The sequence below is a fragment of the Rosa chinensis genome, chromosome 2, assembly GCF_002994745.2.
Source record: "Rosa chinensis cultivar Old Blush chromosome 2, RchiOBHm-V2, whole genome shotgun sequence".
NCBI classification, from domain to species: Eukaryota; Viridiplantae; Streptophyta; class Magnoliopsida; order Rosales; family Rosaceae; genus Rosa; species Rosa chinensis.
In genome coordinates, this window is record NC_037089.1 from 71,935,985 (window position 1) to 71,962,161 (window position 26,177).

Genomic DNA, 26,177 nt, shown 5'->3' on the forward strand with positions numbered 1-26,177 from the left:
AGTCTTTCATCACGATTTTGTGTATAGAACGGTAGATCAAGGGATGAATTTTTAAAGCTGGTTGAATCTGGGTTTTGGATCTACGCTCCAGATTAATCCAAACTTCAAAGCTTGATCTAGGACGATCTAGGCCGAACCAGACTTAGCTCCAGTTATGAAAGTTGATCACCCTTTAATTCTGAAGAAGTTTGTAGTTGGTCACTTTGCCATCGGAGGTGGTTGACCCGGCGTTGACCGCCGCCGTTGACAGCCGGTTTGACCGCCGCTTGTGGCGGCGCGTCCGGCCATATTTTTGTGTTCTGTTTTCAGTTTATTCATCTATGCATCCATACGAGCGTTTTGATATATTATAAGGTTATTTTTGAAAAAGTTGATGAATAGTGGATTTACGTTTTTACGTTTATCTTCGGTTTTCGATCTGTGAAGATCAGACCATCGGTTTTACTTTAAATTTTAATATGTTGATCTTATGACTGTCCCGGTGACTTTGTGAGGTCACGGGCGAAGATCCGACCGTTGGATCTTCGTATAATTGTGATTTAGTGATTCGGAAGGCGATTCGTGAGAATCCGACCGTCTGATTTTCATGAAATTTTGTGGAGATGTTTATAAGGACGATTCAGGAAGATCTGACCGTTGGATCTTCGTGATATTTTTGGAGGATGATCCTAAGGGCGATCCGTGAGGATCTGTCCGTTGGATCATCATATAATTTCGATCCGACCGTTGGATCGCCTTTGTTTTCGGATCCGACCGTTGGATCGCCTTTATTTTCAAATCCGACCGTTGGATCGTCTTTATTTTCGAATCCGACCATTGGATTGTAGTATTTGTGTGGTTTATGAGTTGTTGGCTAAGTAATGATCATATTGGATTTAGGTGATTGACGGTCTTCCTTGGTGAGCGGTTTTGGCGTGTTTTGTGAAATTGAAGACGCAGCGGGATTAGAGGTGAGTAAACCTCACGCGGTTCATATTACGAACCGAGTACTTTTAATTAATTTATTTGTCGTAATTGTGTGAAAAATATTTATGGAATAAATATTTGTTTTAAATCATATGGACTTGATCAACTACGGTCCATAGGTAAGTAAAATGATTTTAAGTATACAAAATGATTTTCACGATATTTGTGCTTGATTTATAGTTTGTATTAGTGGTCATTCCTAAGTGGGTGATTACGTATATATATATATATATATATATATATTTACGTGATTATATGTGGAATGGTGTGACATTGAAGAGTGTGGAATTGTGATGATTTATTGATTATGGTTTGAGATGTGACTTGCCATATTTATATGTGCTTTATACTTGACTTACCATATTTATACGTGAATTTCCATATTTATATGTGATGATTATGATCACTGAGTCATGTGGATTTTATGATGGACATTGGGGGATGTATAGAGTGTTGGGATGTAGTGCTCTGAGGACTGGGAGTCCGAAGAACGCAGGTTAAATAATAACCGAGATATAGTGCTCTGAGGACGGGGAGTCCGAAGAACGCCGGTTAAATAATAACCGAGATGTAGTGCTCTGAGGACAGGGTGTCCGAAGACCGCCGGTTAAATAATAACCAAATGACAGACAGCGATGTAGTTAGAACTCTAACGTAGGGTCAAGTTGGACCAAAGTGGTGCTATGTGGGTTGGGTTTTGTAGGACCAGTGTAGTGTATTGTGATTTGAGGATTGTGAAAATGTATTCCTTGTGGTTTTCCATGAGTGGTTTGATGTCTCTTTGCAGACATATTACTGTTGAAATTTTACTTGATTTGTAAGAATTGAAATTTAAATAAATCAACAGTTCTTTCTTGTTTACTCACGAACTGTCAAAAGCTTACCGGGTTTGGTGTTGTTGCAATCCCGGTACACTATTCAAATTGTGTAGCGGGTAATCCTGCAGGTTAGGAGAATCAGGGCGGAGATCGTGCGGATTAGAGTATGGTTTTTAGTTTTACAGTGATTGTAATAGTGAGGTGAGTTAAGTTCAATTGGAGCTTTACAATTTTACTTTGTACAAGTGAGTTGTATTATTTAAATTAAGGTTTTTCGAGATTTGTAATTTGAGTGGTTTGCGTTGTAGTTGTATATTCATGTTCCGGATTTGAATTGTTTATTCAAAATTCGGGGCGTGACAAAATACATAAAAGAAATAACACATAAAATTCATAATACATATATATTTTTTAAATCAAAGTATTCAATTGTATTCATCTCAAGCCCAAATGACAGATATATATATATATATATATATATATATATATTCCCTTGCCAACTCTAGGGCAAGTTTAGGACGTGGTATGCTACAACCACTCAGTAGAGAACCAGTGCTCACTTATTATAAGCAAGCCTATAACTATGACAAATCTAGGACCCAGTAAATAAAATATAGTTCAACAAAAAACTAAATTCACCTATTTCCATCCAAACTAGAGCTAGAAGGTTTGACCGGGTCCATCCTCCTAGATCCCATATATGAAACCCCATGGAAATAGATCCCAACAGTTTGGTCCACACAAAGACCCAAGTCCACAAAGTATTCTGATTTGTGTTGGGCACCCAAAGCCCATTCAATTTCAGGACCCAGCAGGATTTGGACCACCAAGTTAACTTAGGCCGAACAAGTGATCGGGGCACCTAACCCGATTTGGACCACCCAATCCAATTGGGTCCCCAAGATGATCTGGGCACCTCGACTGATGCACTTTTGCCAATCGCGGCAGATTCCGCCAGCCGGCGTCCATCTAGCATGGGTAGCAATAGTTGTCACCACCATCCTCTCAGATCTGGTCGCCCCGCCGACATGCTCTGCTTTCTTCAATGCTCAGCTCACTTCCATCAATGCACCTGCAGACTGGTGCACGAAGACCATCTCCTCAACTTCTACAGATTGGAGCGCAACGACTCAAGCCGCCATCAATCGGAACTTCACCGCTCTAAACCCAACCCTGAGGTCGCTAGTTTGCCAACCATTAGCCTGCCTTACCACCATCACCAGCCAAAGAGGGTCGCTCACGCCTTAGCTTCTAAGCTTCATTTGCCGATCATTAGGGCTGGGCATTTAAGCCCGAAAACCAGCAAACCCAGACCGACCTGTCAAAGCCCGACCCGTACGGGCCGAGGCCAAATTTTTTTTTGTCTAAACAATCCGGGCCCGGGCCTTAACTTTCAAGCAAACGGTTTAGGCTGGGCCCTGTCTTTTAAAGTGACAAAAGCCCGTTAGGCCCGTCTAAGAGATTAAAGGACAAATGTCCTTGTATTATTGGTCATAATATAGAGAGTAAAATCCTTATCATAGGATTGAATACACAAGATTATATTCTACCTCAAATACCTAAGCCTAATCTTCAGCCTTCATTTCTAACATCTACACGATCTGTCGATCTGAACAAGAGGCCGCCTCCTCCTCATTTCTAATCTCCACTTGATCTGAACACAGAACACACGATTCATGCTACTCAGTTTCGCCATAGCTGGGCCGCCTCCTCCGCCATAGCTATGAGCCTGTGACGCCGATGCTGTGACGGTGAGACGCTAATTGAGACACTCAGAAGCAATGACGGTGAGATGTCGATCGAGACGCCCAGAAGCAGTGACAGTGAGACGTTGTTCGAGACGTTTAGAGCGGTGAGTAGTGACGGTGGGTCGCAGATCAAGACCACGCCGCCCAGACTGCTCTCTCTCTCTCTCTCTCTTCACTTCACCTGTTCGGCTGCACAGCTCTTCCTTCTTTCTCCCTCACAAATCTTTCTGCCATAGCCAATTCGAAGCCAGGGAATAGAAGCTCGTTCTTCAGGTCTGCAATTTCTGGCATTTTTGTTTATTAAGAGATCTGCAGTTTCTGGTATTTTTGCATATTGACTTGTTGATGATCTTGAATGTTAGTATTGAAGTAGGTTCTCTGTGTACTCTTAGTTGAGTAAAGTTTTGGCTCTTGAATGGTTCTTCGTTATTGAAGTAAGTTATGTGTGTAGTGCTAGTTGAGTAAAATTGCAGCTTGAATGGTTCTTAAATTTACTTGATCAACTCATCTCACCATTCATAGACCATGTAAAAAGTTGAATACCAATGCAATTAGCTAAACTTTACTATAGGTTAATTAAAAAAAAAAAAACAAGTTTTACTGATTAAGGAAACAAGCAAGTCATGTAGAATAACACTAACATACGAATTTGCCAAAGCTGCCATAGCTGAGATTAGCAATTTAATTTTGTACTTGACCTTATAACTGATTTGTGGTAATTTAACAACATAAATGTGCTTACATTATACCTTCAACCTTAGATGGCATCTTAGTCTCTTTTCTAGACGAAAATTATATACAAGTGGAACTATAATTCGTCATGATCTCACACGCCACATAAACCAGAGTTTAATTCACATGAACATTTAGCAAGTGATCTCTCTTTTAAGAATGCACTAGTAGCACCCCATGGGCCATGTAATACGTAGCAAGTACAGTGTAAGACATCAAAGATATATGAAATTAAAACCTTGGTGGTTAAAAGAAGGCACTTTATCAATTCAAACACACAGAAGGGAAATGTTAAATTTAGTGGGGCAACTCGGCCAACTCCCCATGGACCTCCTGAACTCCTGCACAGGAAGAAAGGAGTCTAACAGCCGTATCGATTCATGACTTAAATGTAATGAGCATCGGAGATTTTTTTTTTTTTTTTTAAAGGGCTTTTAACTTGAAATGTTTTGATCAATGGTATAATGAATATCAAAGATCTAGCCGTTGCATCATCCAGTATCTAAACACTAGTAAGAAAATTTGGAACAGTGAACTCCAAGCATTACAAAAGCAGCTCCTGACAAAAAAGTCAAAAATTATTGAAGATGGAGGACACTCGCTATATAAAATTGAAATGGTTCACAGTGAGATATGCCTTTTGAGATGGTTAACAGAAAAAGATATGCTCCGTAGGATGGTTAACAGAAAGAAAAATCATGAGAAGGTATATTATCATCATAGGATTCATAGCACATTCTGTCCCAATCTGCTGATTAATAAAGGAAATATGCTCTGCTTCGAAGGGGAAGAATACCTTCAATAGATGCAATTTGTGATCTATTACATGGGACTTGGGATATAAAAAGAAGAAAAACAGAAAAAGAAATCAACCTCAACCCACCAGTTTGTATCCTTTACTAACTCATCATATTATAAGCAAGGTACTAGTGGATCTGACAATGAAAAATACCTAAAATGGAAATAGCTTGAACAATAGCATAACCATCCATAATAGTATGAGTAAGTCAGCTCTAAATGTGCTATGGTTCTACACAATTTAGTTGCAAAATCGCACACCAGTGACCCACGCATATCATTCTACTCTTACCCCAATTCTTCCAATATCGCGGATCCTTAATCCCTGTTATAACCATGGCCTTTGCATAAATCAACGTGCAAACACTTCCGGTCACCGTGTCCAGCCACAATGGCTGCAAAAACTCACCAAATTCAATAAATTTCCACCAAACCCAAAACCCTAATTTGCAAAATAAACCACCAAAAAACACTAAAACAAACCCAATCCCTCAACTCCACCAACCCAATACCCTAATTCAAGAGCCCCTACCTTATTGCCATGGTCACCTTGCCTGCTAGTCTGCTACACAAACAATCGGATAGAAATTGAAGGGGGCTATGGCAGATCTGCGGTCTTTCGATGGATGCCGATGGCCGACTCTAGACGATCGTGCCTTTTCCTATCAATCTTCTCGATTTGCATGCTCATTCATCAAGCCCAATATCTGTTCCTTCTTCAACACCAACACTCGAATCCAATTTCACCGGTGCTGTTGCAGTTTGGAGGCGTCGAGGGTGCATGAGAAAGTGAAATCTGAGAACAGCCCTAATCTGAAACCCATATTTGTCAAAAGTAATCAGACTGGTAAAAAAAAAATTATCGAGTCAAACACGCGTTTTTTAGTTTGCTACTGTTCTGTCAGCGCTTGTACCCCACGCGCTGTTAACAGACAGCAGGTGACCCTCACCTCACCTAGGTGGATAGCAGAAGCTCCGGTTTTACAGTTGGCCCATGTGCACCACAAAGTAGGGCTGGGCATTAGGACCCGAAGGACCGAGAACCCGACCCGGACCGACCCAAAAAGCCTGAATCGGGTCGGTTTTAAGAAGAAATATTTCGGTTCGGTGCAAAGCCCGACCCGAATGACTGTTTATCGGGTCGGTGTCGGGCTTGATATTTTCCGGGACCGAAAGACCGATCGGAACCGATTTCCCCTCCATCTCAGCCTCTCGAAACTCTCCTCCCAAGCCAGCTCCTCCTCCTCCTTCTCCATACTCAAATATGCAGCTTACCAATCACCAAACCATAGCCAACACCTCAACCGATTCACATCGGAGAACAAGTTCCAGTCCCTGCAACAATAGCCCGCAGCACCATCCTTGCAACAACATACCGCTCCATTTCCCAAACCTCACTTGCCTAACCCTGTGATCCTCCCCATCAAATCAGAATTGATAGAAGCACTATGGGTCAAAACAACCCACCTATCTCACCGACTCACCCCAGTCACCAAAATCAATCAAAAGGACGTAGTACACACCATCACTCAGCGAGAAAGAGAGAACTGCATAATGGATTAATGGGGATTGGGGAGGAAGAAAAAAGGGCAAAAGAAGAAGAAGAAGAAGAAGAAGAAGACGGCTAGAAAAGAGAGAGAGCAGAAAGTGAGAAAGGGTTCTGGAGTTTAAAGTTTTGTTTTGTTTCATTTCTCCCTGCTAGGATGAAATAAATATAATGTTTGTACAAGTTATACTGAGAGCGTCTCATGCTCCAGTGGTTGGGAGCGAGGCTTTCATATAGGAGGTCAGGGGTTCAAACCTCGCCTCTCACCCAATTTTGTGTGTATTTTGCATAAAGCTGGGAAACTGGATTTGGGCCCGAAAAGCCAGAAGACCGAACCGGCCCGTTTGAGATCGGTTTCTGTCAGTTTCCATTTTGAAAAAGCCCGAACTGACCCGGCCCAATTATTTCGGGTTCGGTCTCGGTCTCACCAAATGTTGGGCCCGGCCCGACTCGTGCCCAGGCCTACCACAAAGTCATGTCGTAGTAAATTCTGATTTGATAATTATGAAAGCCAACTAAGCTAGTTGTACGTGTATGGCTGCATGAATGCAATACGTACTAGAATAAGGCTAACTGAGGTGTCTAGCATAGAATCATGTGCCTTTGTCAAACAATATGTTCAGCGGACACATGGGCTCAAAACAAATTAAGTGTACGTGTGAACATGCAAATACAATTGCAGACTGTTGAGCGGCACATGCGAAGCCAGTCGAAGAGCACATATAGGCTATGTTTGGTATGACTGGGCTTTTCGAAAAAGCTGGCTTCTACTTATTTCTGAGAATAAGTGGCTGAAAAGCAAAGCAGCTGAGTGTTTGGTAAACTGGCTTTTTATAAGAGCCGTCAGTGGGAAAAGCATTGGCAAAGTGTTTGGTAAACTCAAACTAGCTAGCTTGTGTTTTTTGTTTGTGGAATGACCAAATTGGACATGAGAGATTATTCTGGCTTGTTGTTCAAATGCTCTTGTTATTATTTTTAATCTTTTTTTTTTTTGGTTACAATCGGGACCTGAAAGGCCCAAACAAAAGCAAAAGGCCTAAAATGTCCTTATTAATTTTTGTTAACTTTAAATTTTTATAAATTATGATGACCATATGATTAATATTTGACAATTTTAAAAATAATTTTTTTTTGTAATTTCAGTGAAAAATGATTTTTATTTTATTTTATTTTGAAAGAGGTTTGGAATCCAGCCTAGCTGGGAGGCTCAGCTCCACGCCCGATTCCATTTATTAAATCATAATTTTGCATCGGGGGGACGTAAAACTAGAACCCCGAGCTACATAAGAAGAATGACAAATATCCTCGTAGAGAACGTCTTGAATAATAATAGGAGTCTCATCTAACCATACATTATCAAGCATACCCAAACTAGCAAGATGATGCGGGAAGCGTGAACACGATAGTAAAAGGCTCCGTCAAGCGTCGAAAGCCATATGAGATGAGCTAGAATCCACTAGCAATTACGGGCACAATAGTAAGAAACATAGAGAAACTTCTCTAATATTTGGTTTTTTTATTGATAACTTGAATGAAAATTACAATCGAAGAGGTGCCTTATATAGGGCACATAGAATAAACCTAATACAACTAGAAAACAAAAAGAACAATTTATTATAGACTAAAACTAGGAAACCTAATTAAATAAAAATCGAAAATAAAATCCTAGATATTAAAGAATATTACGTAAACATATATTTGGAATCCAAACAAAGATTTCGCTCGAGAATCCCGATATATCCAAATGAGAATTTATGATTAATTCCATCATTAAGAAGCCTATTTGAATACCAATTTTCAATATTCAAATCATTCTTCTTAATGTGCAGAAGCTGCTTTCTTTTCGAGATTCTTTGTTGAAGTTGGCTAAAATCTCGTCCTACATCAGTCTCCTCCACCTGAAAAGAACTCGACCTCGAGTTCTTCTTGTATGCAGCTCGATCGTTTGTAGGAATAAAACATGATAAGTGACGCGCCTAAAAGCAAGCGCGCAATTTAACCCTGAAATATCGTTAGTAGTATAAGCAAATAGGGATCGTTCTATTCCGGGGATTGAGGGTACACTTGTAATTGTGTAACAAATAAAGAAAAGTATTATTTACAAAAATAAAATAAAGAATATAAATATATACAATTATATAAACAAATAAAGAATTAAAATAATAAAGTATTATTTACAAAAATAAAATAAAGAATATAAATATATACAATTGTATAAACAAATAAAGAATTAAAATAATAAAGTATTATTTACAAAAATAAAATAAAGAATAGAAATATATACAAGTAACAAAATAAAAAGGGAGGGGGGTTTAAGAATTATAGAATTGAAAATTAAGATAAATAAAATAAAGAAAATGTAAAAACATATATACAAGGGTGGATCGCAAGGAACAAAGATCAAAACCACATCCATATGTAAGAAATCCAATTACAATTCCTATAGTTGATTTTAAATGTCATGAGAGAGGAGTTGATCATGTGAAACATTCGAAAGCAAATGATTTCCCATATTTTACTTTTCAATGCTAATTAACCTAAGCGAAAGCACCTAGATTAATCCTATCAAACATGCAATCAAGCCCTAGAAAGCTAGTCAATCATGACATGTTCAACGCATTAGACATAGAGAAAGGCTATCAACTCAAGTGTACAACTTAGTATGGAAAAGTCCACCTAATTGCAATCCTCTTTAATTAAATTCGGTCTTTGCACAAAACCTTTACTACTTTGATTAAAGTTTACACAAAACGAAAAGTCGATTTCATGTTCTTAAACCTAGCACCAATTATATCAAAACCCTAAGTGTTTGCAACCACATAAGATTAAAATACAAAAGTTTTCTATCATGCAAATTTAATTAAACAAACCCACATAAGCAACATAAAAATCAACATATAGAAATCACAACTTTATCTCAAAACATATAAACGGGCTTTAAACTTTGCCCTTAACATTATTTGTTAACTAGAATTCATAGTTTTACAAAATCAAACAAAGAAAACAAGAGAAAGGATATAATACACCTTGAAAGATGAATGATAAAGCCTTGAGACGAAGAACTTGAAGATCCTTGAAAGCAAGCAATCTTCTAGGGACGACACAAGGGTGGATGGCGGTTGGGAAATTGATGTATTGCATGGCTTCTCTTTCTCTTGGCTTGAAAATGAAGAACAAGAAAACTAGAGAATGAAAAAGAAATATGGAGAGGAAATGGAGAGACAAGGAGATGGAATGGATGAAGGAATGTATGGGAAAATGGAAAGGAAATGGAGAGACAAAGAAGATGGAATGGATGAAGGAATTTTGTGGAAAAATGGAAAGGAAATGGAGAGACAAAGAAGATGAGATGGATGAAGGAATTGGTGTAGGAAATGGTGCCTAAGGAAAATGGAGAGGAAATGGTGAGACAAAGAAGATGAGATGGATGAAGGAATTGGTGTAGGAAATGGTGCCTAAGGAAAATGGAGAGGAAATGGTGAGACAAAGAAGATGAGATGGATGAAGGAAGATGATTTGAGAGTGAGAGGAGAAGTGTATTTATAGGGAGGAAAAAGAAGAGTGAAATGATGAGATGAAGAAAAATAATGAAAGTGGAGTATGAGAGTGGTTTGTAAAATATGTAAAAGATGAGGTAATGATGAAAGCAAAGCATGAAGGTGAAGAAATGTGGAAGTGATGATGATCTTTTAGAGTAGAAAAATGTATCCAAGGAGAAAGAAATGCTTTCTTCATGTGGGTGGGAAACATGAATATGTGGTGTTGAGCTGTTTTCAAGTCAGTTTCTGCCCCTTTATTCCTTCAATTATTTCTCCAACAAGACTTCATTATATGCCTTCGACTTCTTCATATGAAATTTTCCTCTATGAGTGTAGATTACTGTGGTAAAATTTCAGAATTTCTTGCCATGTGGTTGGGCCGAAAATGCTGCTGGACCTCTTACAGGTCCAGTTTTCCGGTTTTGCTTCTGTAGAAAATTGGGCTGATTGTTTGAAGGTCTTCCACTCATATTTTTCTCTGTCACTCTTCATAAGAAATGATCCTTTGGGTGTCTAGAATGGATCTGGAGAGTTTCAGCTCATTTCGAGTTCATTTGGTCAGGTGGCCGCTCCTTCTTCCTTGCTTGGCTCTGATTCTCCTAGCCGGAGTAAGAAAATATTCAAGGTTGACTTTTTAGTGCATTTTCATTCTTCTCCATCATTTCTAGGTAATTATGGACGTAACACTCATTTCTTCTTCATCTACTCCAATGTACCTAAAAATAGAAATTAAGTTAAAAATCGATTCGTTAAGGAATAACTAAGCAAAATGTGAGGAATTAACATTTAAAATATCACATTAAAATGCGCCTATCAAATTCCCCCACACTTAGCTTTTGCTAGTCCCTTAGCAAAACAAAACAAAAAAAATCCAAAACAGAACAAAGACTTGACAAAAAGCAAGTAAATGACTCTATTGCTCCTAACTGTTGTCTCAGAGACTCCAAACTCATGGCTTTCACGTTAAACACTTAATCAAAATCACAAAGATAATTCTATGGTTAATAAACCTGTGACATTCATATGACTAAGCAAGATATGGAGAACTTAAGTTATACATTGAATGATAGCATGTTTCGAACAAGTCCAATCCAAACTTACAGGGCATACTCTCGATTTTTCTCTCAGAAATGGCTATGCTTAAAAGCTTCACACTCAAGTATATGCAAGAGAACAAATTGTAAGGCAACAAACAGCTTGCATATTTCATCAATAAACACATTTTGTGAAGAATTTTTAAAGACCTCATGAAATGACTAAGTGCACAAATGGACCTAAACCATAAGCTCGACTGCGTAACTGACTCCACTAACCAAAGACTGCCCATCTCAAGGATCAAGTCAGCACTTAAAACAGGTTGTAATGGGGCTAAGCTAGGGTTTTCGAAATGAAGATTAAGGATACAAAAAAATCCTAAGGACCTAGCAGAGCATATAAGGACCACCTTATGTCATCATTTTTGTAGACCAAATATCATTGTTTTGGGCCAAACCGTCACTCTAACCAACATGGGAATGGACAAAGGCATAATTTTCAATTTTGAGCCTTCTACAAATTTGAAAGTCCAAAACCACACTTCAACAATTTCCCAAGAGTTTTCTTTTCAATTTTTCTTCTCTTTTGCCGCTTTTCTTTCTTTCTTTCTTTCTTTCTTTCTTTTTTTTTTTTCAAGGCAAAATTTTTTCTTTTTTTTCTTCTTGGATTTTCCCCACCCCACACTTGTCTTTCATCGTCACCCCTACATACTATGTCATGCTCTACTAAGTCCTTAAGACAAGGGTAGAGATATCCTGTACTAAGCTCATGGTAGGGTAGTGAGGGTGATGAAACAAAGGTTTTCAACGTAGGCTCAAAGGGGTTCATTCTAAGGAGTCCCACGACGGGCACAATTGGGGACACATGCTTGTTTGGCTATGGTGGTTACCCTAATGCCTTCTATCCTATCCAGGATCAGTGCATATTATGGCATACAAGTTTTGACAGTCACAACAGCCGAGTTCTAGTACTCTCTAGTCCATTAAAATCTATGGCACATGATCATTGGATTTTCAAAGAATGATGAGGTTTTGCAAATATAGCCACGAAATTCTGGAATTATCAATTAAGCACTCGAAAAGAAAGTATTTTAGCTCAAAAACTCACTTTGGGTCAAATGAATTAGACTTAATCCTAGCATGCTTAATGAACCAAGTTACAATCCTATCTCAATTTTTCATACAAGTACCACAATGTCGATTAACCACAGAATTCAATTAAGTCCTATTTTGATTGTGAAAACCTTCAGCCATGAATTCGGAGACATGTTCATCCTAGACGTTAGGAGCATCCTAAGACTCAAACAAACAAAAACACTCTAAAACCAACAAATTTTTTTTTTTTTTTTTAAATTAATTTAATTTCAACACTTAGGTACGGGAACAGGGAGTCTCGATGTGCAATGGGACTGAAACAGCTACCCTTTTTCAAGACTATGTTTAATCCAATATACCTTAGTGTATCACAACATCAACTAAAAACACAATAAAAACACAATCCAACATCAACTATTTTTCAATTGTTTTTTTATTTTTTTTTTATATACTAACTACTAAAAACACAATAAAGCAATAATCCTTCCCCCATACTTAATTCATGCATTGTCCTCAATGTATAAACAAATATAAATCATGCAAAGCATAAATCAAGCATAGAAGAGAAAGTTAACGCAACGAAACCTAAAACAACTTAAAATTCATGAAAATAAAATAGAAGGAAGAGTTCAAGAAAGCAAATCTGCGTTTGATGGCTCCTCCACAGATACGGTTGAAATGGGTTGCCTCCCATGCAGCGCTTAATGTTAAAAGTCTTTCAGCCTAGACTTGTACCTCCATTTACTCCTTTGGAGGAGAGGTATGCTGGCGAGTGGCAGCCCTCTTGCTGGTTTCAGCCTTCGGAGGCGGGTCCTCATGTTGTGATGCAGTAGCGTCCTTGCGAGGAAACCCAGGAGGATAACTCTGCAAGTTATTGACTTCCTGAGCAAGCTTGTTTATTGCAGTGTGACAGCGGATCAAAGAGCAGTTCATCTCAGAGATGTAATCGATCATGCAATTGACTCTCCAATCTGTCACCATAATACCATCGCGGAGAGAGGAACGCAATTCATCAATCGAATCCGACAAGCTTTCCAGGGTGGCCATAGGTCGAGGAGCACTAGCAGCTGGTGAGGAAGAAGACTCTCCGGGATGCAGTCTGGGAGAGCGACGAGGCAGAGGAGGGGGACTGCGGGTACGCTCACGGATAGGACGATGGTCCCATGGACGAGTAAGCCCAGCTCTAGTGGCCGCTTGACGACCTTCTTCCTCCAAAGAGAGAACACGGCGTTGATTTACGCCCCTGCGAGGGGTTACCTTGGTTCGAGCCATGAGGAAGTAGAAGGAATTTGAAACTGCACGCTTAGACAAACCTTAGTAAAATCTGGAGGAGACAAAAAAGGATGTATATATGAAGCACAAAATAGGGTAGAAATCTCAACAAACACACGGTTTGAACAAAGCTTCTCCGGGAAGGAGAAGAGTTATGATAGTTCATGGCCCAAGAAACTCCCCCACGTGTAAATATTCCTTTCTTTTCCTGGATTTATGGCATGCTTTCGGCTATAGCTTGTCTGTCACGGATCCTCGAGATTCGTTTGATTCCCCCACGCGTCCTTTCTTTTCCTTGATTCACGGCAATTAAACCTGCTTTCGGCTGTAGCTTATCTGTCACAGCTCCTCGAGATCAGTTTGGTTCCCCCGCGTGTCCTTCACGAGCCAACAGCTTTTCCGTGTTTTCGGGTGACTTTAATCCAACGCGTAGATTTAATCTCAGAGATCGTCGATCCAACGGTGGAGATCTGCTCACTCGTTCTATAAATAGGTGCATTCTGAGCGACTGTTCACTTCAAAAGAAAATTCTTCCGAGTTCCAGCCTTTCTCTCTGAACCCTTCAGCCTTTCTTTCAAAACTCAAATCCTTTCTTCATCAACATGGAACCACGAACTCTGCAACTAATGGAGTTACAAACCCAGCAACAAATGGAATTACAAGCCCAGCAACCAACCGAGGAGGGAGGAAGCATCCAAGCAGCCGGGAGTAGTAACCGGTGGGCTCCCACACCGCCTCAACTAAGAATCCTCAAGGGCCTTTACTATGATAAGGGTTTTAAGTACCCAACTCCAGAGCAGATTCAAGAGATCTGCCTTCATCTGAAACAGTATGGGCAGATCGAGGACAAGAACGTCTTCTTTTGGTTCCAGAACCTCAAGGCTCGTGAGAGGCAGAAGTTGAAGGAATTTCGGAACGTTCGGGTTGGTGGCTCTCTCGATCTCAATTTTGGATCCACTAGTTCTACTGATGATGGTAGGTCCATTGATCTGAACTTTGGTTCCACTGGTTCTACTAGTACTGACAGATCCATTGATCTAAATTTTGGGTTACGTGTCGGCTCTGGTGTTGATGGATCGATCATGGAACAACGAGGAGAATATCACCAGGAGATTGAAACCCTTCCACTATTCCCCATGCATGGTGAGGACATCTTTGGCAACATGAAGACTACTTCCGAGGGAGGTAGCGGCTATGGCGGTGGCTCTCACCTTTCCCTTGAGCTCAGCCTCAACTCCTACAGAGATGCAGACATGGCTTAGTATAGAGTATTATTATTATTATTATTATTATTTTTTGTAAATAGCTTAATTTAATAAGACTGAATGAATGCAGTTTTTTTTTTTTTTTTTAATTTTTTTTTATATAAAGGACTCAAAAATAAAAGACAAATATAAATATATATTGGACTCAAAATGACAGACAAAAAATATAAATCTCTTCCCCCACACTTAAATATTGCATTATCTTCAATGTAATCAATTAAAAGCATGCAATGAAATAAGTAAGCATAGATAGAAGACATTTACGAAAACAAATCCTAAAATAAAAACAATAGAGAAAAATTGAAAAATAAAAAGAAATAGGGAAAGAGAAAGCAAATCTGATTATATTCTGAATTGGGTTGCCTCCCAAGTAGCGCTTGTATTTTACGTCTTGCAGCCAGACAGTACCTACATTAAATAAAGTTAGTAACTATAATTAACAAAGAAATACAAAATAAAAACAAGTATAACTATTAATTACAAACTACAAGTATTATTAACAAGTATATTTTACAAAAGACACAAGTTAAGTACAAGTGAGTATAAAACGTGAAAAGTATTTTTACAAGTATTAAAGTGTGAAACAACAAAATAATTTACACGTATAGAGTATTCACAAGTATTTCTTTTATTATAAACATTATTGATATCGAATCAAATTCCAAGCGGTAAATCAAGTGGACGTGCGGCCCAAGTATAGTCGCCTAGACACAAACTCCCTTTCAAATCGTTTGGGCAACCTTACTGAAATGGCCAGGTGGGGGAGGACGAACACGAGAGGAAAAATCCATTTTGGCATGAGCTACTCCCACATAGTGGTTTAGGCCCATTTGCAAGCACTTCTGGATTCAAAAACCCGTCATGAACGTTGTCCCCTTCCTAGACACCATTTCACATAGGCTTTCTTACTAAGATGAGAAAGGTCATAAGTGTGAAGACAGTTCAACAAGTGTTAATAAAGGCCACCCTCAACCTTAAGGGACCTGAGCTAGGTACCAATAAGGGGTTTAGGTCAATATTAACAAAAGAGACTTCACATATTCCTCTCAATTTACAACCTACAATTAAAATTCGTGTTCAATAATATAAATAATATTTAAACTAAGTTTTAAACAATTTATATACAACAAATATATACAATAAATGACACAATTTAGCAAGTGATTTTTCAATCCCCGGCAACGGCGCCAAAAATTGACGCGCCTAAAAGCAAGCGCGCAATTTAACCCTGAAATATCGTTAGTAGTATAAGCAAATAGGGATCGTTCTATTCCGGGGATTGAGGGTACACTTGTAATTGTGTAACAAATAAAGAAAAGTATTATTTACAAAAATAAAATAAAGAATATAAATATATACAATTATATAAACAAATAAAGAATTAAAATAATAAAGTATTATTTACAAAAATAAAATAAAGAATATAAATATATACAATGTATAAACAAATAAAGAATTAAAATAATAAAGTATTATTTACAAAAATAAAATAAAGAATAGAAATATATACAAGTAACAAAATAAAAAGGGAGGGGGGTTTAAGAATTATAGAATTGAAAATTAAGATAAATAAAATAAAGAAAATGTAAAAACATATATACAAGGGTGGATCGCAAGGAACAAAGATCAAAACCACATCCATATGTAAGAAATCCAATTACAATTCCTATAGTTGATTTTAAATGTCATGAGAGAGGAGTTGATCATGTGAAACATTCGAAAGCAAATGATTTCCCATATTTTACTTTTCAATGCTAATTAACCTAAGCGAAAGCACCTAGATTAATCCTATCAAACATGCAATCAAGCCCTAGAAAGCTAGTCAATCATGACATGTTCAACGCATTAGACATAGAGAAAGGCTATCAACTCAAGTGTACAACTTAGTATGGAAAAGTCCACCTAATTGCAATCCTCTTTAATTAAATTCGGTCTTTGCACAAAACCTTTACTACTTTGATTAAAGTTTACACAAAACGAAAAGTCGATTTCATGTTCTTAAACCTAGCACCAATTATATCAAAACCCTAAGTGTTTGCAACCACATAAGATTAAAATACAAAAGTTTTCTATCATGCAAATTTAATTAAACAAACCCACATAAGCAACATAAAAATCAACATATAGAAATCACAACTTTATCTCAAAACATATAAACGGGCTTTAAACTTTGCCCTTAACATTATTTGTTAACTAGAATTCATAGTTTTACAAAATCAAACAAAGAAAACAAGAGAAAGGATATAATACACCTTGAAAGATGAATGATAAAGCCTTGAGACGAAGAACTTGAAGATCCTTGAAAGCAAGCAATCTTCTAGGGACGACACAAGGGTGGATGGCGGTTGGGAAATTGATGTATTGCATGGCTTCTCTTTCACATGACTTGGAAGAACAATGTAGGGTTAATTCGAATTCAATGATAAACTTGGGTTTAATCTTTGTTCCTTATGTTTCATTCTTGTACATGTGTTTTTATATTTTCTTTATCTTAATTTTCAATTCTATAATTCTTAAACCCCCCCCCTTTTATTTTGTTACTTGTATATATTTCTATTCTTTATTTTATTTTTGTAAATAATACTTTATTATTTTAATTCTTTATTTGTTTATACAATTGTATATATTTATATTCTTTATTTTATTTGTGTAAATAATACTTTATTATTTTAATTCTTTATTTATTTATACAATTGTCTATATTTATATTCTTTATTTTATTTTTGTAAATAATACTTTTCTTTATTTGTTTCACAATTACAAGTGTACCCTCAATCCCCGGAATAGAACGATCCCAAAAATTGATGTCGCTTTTGGGAGCGCACAATTTAACCCTGAAATATCGTTAGTAGTATAAGCAAATAGGGATCGTTCTATCCGGGGATTGAGGGTACACTTGTAATTGTGAAACAAATAAAGAAAAGTATTATTTACAAAAATAAAATAAAGAATATAAATATATACAATTGTATAAACAAATAAAGAATTAAAATAATAAAGTATTATTTACAAAAATAAAATAAAGAATAAATATATACAAGTAAACACAAATAAGGGGGATTAGGATTCTTAAAATTAAAATTAAAATAAATAAAATAAAGAAAATGTAAAAACATATATACAAGGGTGGAATGCAAGGAACAAAGATCAAAATCAATTCCATGTAATCAAATTCGATTCAAACCCTATAATTGTTCTTCCAAGTCATGAGAGAGGAGTTGATCATGTGAAACATTCGAAAGCAAACGATTTCCCATATTTTACTTTTCAATGCTAATTAATCTAAGTGAAAGCACCTAGATTAATCCTATTAAACATGCAATCAAACCCTAGAAAGCTAGTCAATCATGTCATGTTTAACGCATTACACATAGAGAAAGGCTATCAACTCAAGTGTACAACTTAGTATGAATAAGTTCACCTAATTGCAATCCTCTTCAATTGAATTCGATTTTTGTCCAAAACCTTTACTACTTTGATTCAAGTTTACACAAAACGAAAAGTCGATTTCATGTTCTTAAACCTAGCACCAATTACATGCAAATCCTATAAGTGTCGACCCAAATAAGATAAACATATAAAAGTTTTCTATCAAGCAAATTCAATCGAACAAACTCACATAAGTAACTTAGAATCACAATTATGGAATTCGAAAACTTTATTTAAACATACAAGTTGGGTTTAAACTTTACCCTAAACATTATTGTTAACTAGAAACAAGGAAAACAAAAGATCATTACAAGGAAAAAGAATGAATTACACCGTGAGGGGAGATGGAGATGGAGAGCTTGAACGTTGGAATCTTGAATCTTGGAAGCAAGTCTTCAAGGTGGATGATGGAGGCTATGTCCTCACGGCTTCTTCTTCTTCTCTTTACTTGAAAATGCAAAACTAAGAACTAGAGAATGGAAAAGGAAAATGGAAAGGAAATGGAGAGACAAAGAAGATGAGATGGATGAAGGAATGTGTTAACTAAGGAAAATGGAGAGGAAATGGTGAGACAAGAAGATGAAATGGATGAAGGAATGTGATTGAGAGTGAGAGGAGAAGGTGTTTAAATAGGGAAGAAAAAGAAGAGTGAAATGATGAGATGAAGAAAAATAATGAAAGTGGAGTATGAAAGTGGTTTGTAAAATATGTAAAAGATGAGGTAATGATGAAAGCAAAGCATGAAGGTGAAGAAATGTGGAAGTGATGATGATCTTTTAGGGTAGAAAAAATGTATCCAAGGAAAAAGAAATGCTTTCTTCATATGGGTGGGAAACATGAATATGTGGTGTTGAGCTGTTTTCAGGTCAGTTTCTTCCCCTTTATTCCTTCAATTATTTCTCCATCAAAACTTCAGAATATGCCTTCGACTTCTTCATATGAAATGTTCCACTATGAGTGTAGATCATCCTGACAAATTTTCAGAGCTTCAATCCATGTGGTTGGGCCGGAAATGCTGCTGGACCTCTTACAGGTCCAGTTTTCCGGTTTTACTTCTGTAGAAAATTGGGCTGATTGTTTGAAGGCCTTCCACTCATATTTTTCTCTGGCACTCTTCATAAGAAATGATCCTTTGGGTGTCTAGAATGGATGTGGAAAGTTTCAGCTCATTTGAAGTTCATTTGATCAGGCGGCCGCTCCTTCTTCCTTGCTTGGCTCTGATTCTCCTAGCCGGAGTAAGAAAATATTCAAGGTTGACTTTTTAGTGCATTTTCATTCTTCTCCATCATTTCTAGGTAATTATGGACCTAACGCTCATTTCACCTTCATTTACTCCAATGTACCTAAAAATAGAAATTGAATTAAAATCGATTCAGTTAAGGAATTAACTAAGCAAAATGTGAGGAATTAACTATTAAAATATCACATTAAAATGCTCCTATCAAATTCCCCCACACTTAGCTTTTGCTAGTCCCTTAGCAAAACAAAACAAAAAAATCCAAAACAGAACAAAGACTTGACAAAAGGCAAGTAAATGACTCTATTGCTCCTAACTGTTGTCTCAGAGACTCCAAACTCATGGCTTTCACGTTAAACACTTAATCAAAATCACAAAGATAATTCCATGGTTAATAAACCTGTGACATTCATATGACTAAGCAAGATATGGAGAACTTAAGTTATACAGTGAATGATAGCATGTTTCGAACAAGTCCAATCCAAACTTACAGGGCATACTCTCGATTTTTCTCTCAGAAATGGCTATGCTTAAAAGCTTCACACTCAAGTATATGCAAGAGAACAAATTGTAAGGCAACAAACAGCTTGCATATTTCATCAATAAACACATTTTGTGAAGAATTTTTAAAGACCTCATGAAATGACTAAGTGCACAAATGGACCTAAACCATAAGCTCGACTGCGTAACTGACTCCACTAACCAAAGACTGCCCATCTCAAGGATCAAGTCAGCACTTAAAACATGTTGTAATGGGGCTAAGCTAGGGTTTTCGAAATGAAGATTAAGGATACAAAAAAATCCTAAGGACCTAGCAGAGCATATAAGGACCACCTTATGTCATCATTTTTGTAGACCAAATATCATTGTTTTGGGCCAAACCTTCACTCTAACCAACATGGGAATGGACAAATGCATAATTTTCAACTTTGAGCCTTCTACAAATTTGCAAGTCCAAAACCACACTTCAACATTTTCCCAAGAGTTTTCTTTTCAATTTTTCTTCTCTTTTGCTGCTTTTCTTTCTTTCTTTCTTTTTTTTCAAGGCAAATTTTTTTTTCTTGGATTTTTCCCACCCCATACTTGTCTTTCATCGTCACCCCTACATACTATGTCATGCTCTACTAAGTCCTTAAGACAAGGGTAGAGATATCCTGTACTAAGCTCATGGTAGGGTAGTGAGGGTGATGAAACAAAGGTTTTCAACGTAGGCTCAAAGGGGTTCATTCTAAGGAGTCCCACGACGGGCACAATTGGGGACACATGCTTGTTTGGCTATGGTGGTTACCCTAATGCCTTCTATCCTATCCAGGATCAGTGCATATTATGGCATACAAGTTTTGACAGTCACAACAGCCGAGTTCTAGTACTCTCTAGTCCATTAAAATCTATGGCACATGATCATTGGATTTTCAAAGAAAGATGAGGTTTTGCAAATACAGCCACGAAATTCTAGAATTATCAATAAGCACTCGAAAAGAAAGTATTTTAGCACAAAAAACTCACTTTGGGTCAAATGAATCAGACTTAATCCTAGCATGCTTAATGAACCAAGTTACAATCCTATCTCAAATCTTCATACAAGCATCACAATGTCGATTAATCACATAATTCAATTAAGTCCTATTTTGATTGTGAAAACCTTCAGCCATGAATTCGGAGACATGTTCATCCTAGACGTTAGGAGCATCCTAAGACTCAAACACACAAACAAAAACACTCTAAAACCAACAATTTTTTTTTTTTTTTTTTACAATTTAATTTAATTTCAACACTTAGGTACGGGAACATGGAGTCTCGATGTGCAATGGGACTGAAACAGCTACCCTTTTTCAAGACTATGTTTAATCCAATATACCTTAGTGTATCACAACATCAACTAAAAACACAATAAAAACACAATCCAACATCAACTATTTTTTTTTTTTTTTATATACTAACTACTAAAAACACAATAAAGCAATAACCCTTCCCCCATACTTAATTCATGCATTGTCCTCAATGTACAAACAAATATAAATCATGCAAAGCATAAATCAAGCATAGAAGAGAAAGTTAACACAACGAAACCTAAAACAACTTAAAATTCATGAAAATAAAATAGAAGGAAGAGTTCAAGAAAGCAAATCTGCGTTTGATGTCTCCTCCACAGCTACGGTTGAAATGGGTTGCCTCCCATGCAGCGCTTAATGTTTAAAGTCTTTCAGCCTAGACTTGTACCTCCATTTACTCCTTTGGAGGAGCGGTATGCGGGCGAGTGGCAGCCCTCTTGCTGGTTTCAGCTTCCTGAGGAGGGTTCTCATGGTGTGATGCAGTAGTGTCCTTGCGAGGAAACCCAGGAGGATAACTCTGCAAGTTATTGACTTCCTGAGCAAGCTTGTTTATTGCAGTGTGACAGCGGATCAAAGAGCAGTTCATCTCAGAGATGTAATCGATCATGCAATTGACTCTCCAATCTGTCACCATAATACCATCGCGGAGAGAGGAACGCAATTCATCAATCGAATCCGACAAGCTTTCCAGGGTGGCCATAGGTCGAGGAGCACTAGCAGCTGGTGAGGAAGAAGACTCTCCGGGATGCAGTCTGGGAGAGCGACGAGGCAGAGGAGGGGGACTGCGGGTACGCTCACGGATAGGACGATGGTCCCATGGACTAGTAAGCCCAGCTCTAGTGGCCGCTTGACGACCTTCTTCTTCCAAAGAGAGAACACGGCGTTGATTGACGCCCCTGCGAGGGGTTACCTTGGTTCGAGCCATGCGGAAGTAGAAGGAATTTGAAACTGCACGCTTAGACAAACCTTAGTAAAATCTGGAGGAGACAAAAAAAGATGTATATATGAAGCACAAAATAGGTTTAGAAATCTCAACAAGCATACGGTTTTAACAAAGCTTCTCCGGGAAGGAGAAGAGTTATGATAGTTCACGGCCCAAGAAACTCCCCCACGTGTAAATATTCCTTTCTTTTCCTGGATTTATGGCATGCTTTCGGCTATAGCTTGTCTGTCACGGATCAGGGTTTAGGGTTTAGGGTTTAGGGTTCGATTCAAACCCTATAATTGTTCTTCCAAGTCATGAGAGAGGAGTTGATCATGTGAAACATTCGAAAGCAAACGATTTCCCATATTTTACTTTTCAATGCTAATTAATCTAAGTGAAAGCACCTAGATTAATCCTATTAAACATGCAATCAAACCCTAGAAAGCTAGTCAATCATGTCATGTTTAACGCATTACACATAGAGAAAGGCTATCAACTCAAGTGTACAACTTAGTATGAATAAGTTCACCTAATTGCAATCCTCTTCAATTGAATTCGATTTTTGTCCAAAACATTTACTACTTTGATTCAAGTTTACACAAAACGAAAAGTCGATTTCATGTTCTTAAACCTAGCACCAATTACATGCAAATCCTATAAGTGTCGACCCAAATAAGATAAACATATAAAAGTTTTCTATCAAGCAAATTCAATCGAACAAACTCACATAAGTAACTTAGAATCACAATTATGGAATTCGAAAACTTTATTTAAACATACAAGTTGGGTTTAAACTTTACCCTAAACATTATTGTTAACTAGAAACAAGGAAAACAAAAGATCATTACAAGGAAAAAGAATGAATTACACCGTGAGGGGAGATGGAGATGGAGAGCTTGAACGTTGGAATCTTGAATCTTGGAAGCAAGTCTTCAAGGTGGATGATGGAGGCTATGTCCTCACGGCTTCTTCTTCTTCTCTTTACTTGAAAATGCAAAACTAAGAACTAGAGAATGGAAAAGGAAAATGGAAAGGAAATGGAGAGACAAAGAAGATGAGATGGATGAAGGAATGTGTTAACTAAGGAAAATGGAGAGGAAATGGTGAGACAAGAAGATGAAATGGATGAAGGAATGTGATTGAGAGTGAGAGGAGAAGGTGTTTAAATAGGGAAGAAAAAGAAGAGTGAAATGATGAGATGAAGAAAAATAATGAAAGTGGAGTATGAAAGTGGTTTGTAAAAGAGAAAAATTCAGTTACCGTCCCCAAACTATTCTGCCAAGGCCAATTTGATACCCGAACTCTCAAAAGTATCAATGTGATACCTAAAGACCTAAATTGGCATCAACGTGATACTTCCGTCCAAAATTTCTGACGGCGCCGTTTGTTTGCTGACGTGGCAAGCACGTGGGTAAAAAAAAAAGTGAAATGACCCATTTACCCTTTTTTATTTTGGAGAAAAATTCAGCTACCGTCCCCAAACTATTCTGCCAAGGCCAATTTGATACCCGAACTCTCAAAAGTATCAATGTGATACCCAAAGACCTAAATTGGCATCAACGTGATACTTCCGTTCAAAATTTCTGACGGCGCCGTTTGTTTGCTGATGTGGCAAGCACGTGGGTCCCAAAAAAAGGTGAAATGACCTATTTACCCAAATCGAGCAATTGACAGTGTGTGGGAGAAGCCAAAGGTACCAAGTACCAGTTGGCAAGTCTTTTTTCTTGATCTAATTGTGCTCAATTGCTATCTGGGTTGGTTTTGCTTTTTTGGTTTATGCTGGGTATGTTTTTAGTTCTTATATACATGAATTCATGTTATATGTTGTTTTGGCCTTATGATTGTGATTTTGATTGGAGTATTTGGTATATGTTGTTACTGACATGACGGCGGCAGTGGAGGAGGAGGATGCTGAGGTTGTGGCGGTGGAGGAGGGGGTTTGATGAATGGAGGTTCTATTAGCGAATGGGTGACGGTCTCTGCGAAGAAAGAAGATGGTTGGTGGAGCTAAGGTTCACCAAAATTTGGTGTGCAGCGAACCAGTTATCCAGTTGGTTGCCCCGGAAGAGGAAAGCTGCTGAGCGGAGAAAAAGGAAATCGGTTTTGGCGGGGAAGAAGATATGGGTGTCTCTGGGTGCCCAGAGCAGTTTTCTGGGTGCAGAAAGATTTGATTTTTTTTTTGTTAATCGTGTCACCCAACTTTCGTTTTGGGTCAGTCTGTTGGGAGTTGAATGCGAAGAACATGGATTTGTAGCAGGAATTGGAGAGGATGATGGCAGCGTTGGTGATGGTTTGGGCAGAGGGGAAGGAGATGAGAGAGAGGAGGAGGAGAGAGAAGAAGAAGAGGATTGAGTTTGAAGAAGAAGCAGAAGCCATTTTTCTTTGATTCTTGGGTGGAGGAGAAGGAGCGGAGGTTATGGTGTTTTGGCTAGAACAAAATCCCAAAAGAAGAAGAAGAAGAAGAAAAAGAATGAAAAGAAAGGTTTAATAGGATTGATTTAGGTGCTTTCACTTAGGTTAATTAGTAAAGGAAAGTAAAATATGGGAAATCATTTGCTTCAAATGTTTTACATGATCGACTTCTTTCTCATGACTTAGATGATCAATTATAGGATTTGAATTGAGTTTAATCATATGGAATTGGTTTTGATCTTTGTTTCTTACATGTCATCCTTGTATATATGTTTTTATATTTTCTTTATTTCATTTAATTTTAATTTTCAATTTTATAAATCTTAAAACCCCCTTATTTGTGTGTACTTGTATATATTTATATTCTTTATTTTATTTTTGTAAATAATACTTTATTATTTTAATTCTTTATTTGTTTACACAATTACAAGTGTACCCTCAATCCTCGGTTAGAACGATCCCTACTTATTCTATACTAATGATGACATTTTACAGGGTTAAATTACGCGCTCATTTTGTGCGTGTCAATTTTTGGCGCCGTTGCCAGGGATTGACGCTCATTTTGAGCGTGTCAATTTTTGGCGCCGTTGCCGGGGATTGACACTCATTTCGAGCGTGTCAATTTTTGGCGCCGTTGCTGGGGATTGACACTCATTTCGAGCGTGTCAATTTTTGGGGCCGTTGCCGGTGATTGACGCTCATTTTGTGCGTGTCAACAAACAGACGACGCCGTTAGAGTTTTTTGACCGAAGTATCACTTCGATGTCAAAATACGTCTTTAGGTATCACATTGATACTTTTGAGAGTTCGGGTATCAAATTGGCCTTGGCAGCATAGTTTGTGGATGGTAGCTGAAATTTTCTTTTTTTGAGGAATCAACAAAAAAAAAAAGAGGTAAAAAGTCGATTTTGCCCTTTTTTTTAGTGCCACGTCAGCAAACAAACGGCGCCGTCAGAAATTTTGGACGGAAGTATCACGTTGATGCCAATTTAGGTCTTTAGGTATCACATTGATACTTTTGAGAGTTCGGGTATCAAATTGGCCTTGGCAGAATAGTTTGGGGACGGTAACTGAATTTTTCTCTTTGTAAAATATGTAAAAGATGAGGTAATGATGAAAGCAAAGCATGAAGGTGAAGAAATGTGGAAGTGATGATGATCTTTTAGGGTAGAAAAAATGTATCCAAGGAAAAAGAAATGCTTTCTTCATATGGGTGGGAAACATGAATATGTGGTGTTGAGCTGTTTTCAGGTCAGTTTCTTCCCCTTTATTCCTTCAATTATTTCTCCATCAAAACTTCAGAATATGCCTTCGACTTCTTCATATGAAATGTTCCACTATGAGTGTAGATCATCCTGACAAATTTTCAGAGCTTCAATCCATGTGGTTGGGCCGAAAATGCTGCTGGACCTCTTACAGGTCCAGTTTTCCGGTTTTGCTTCTGTAGAAAATTTGGCTGATTGTTTGAAGGTCTTCCACTCATATTTTTCTCTGTCACTCTTCATAAGAAATGATCCTTTGGGTGTCTA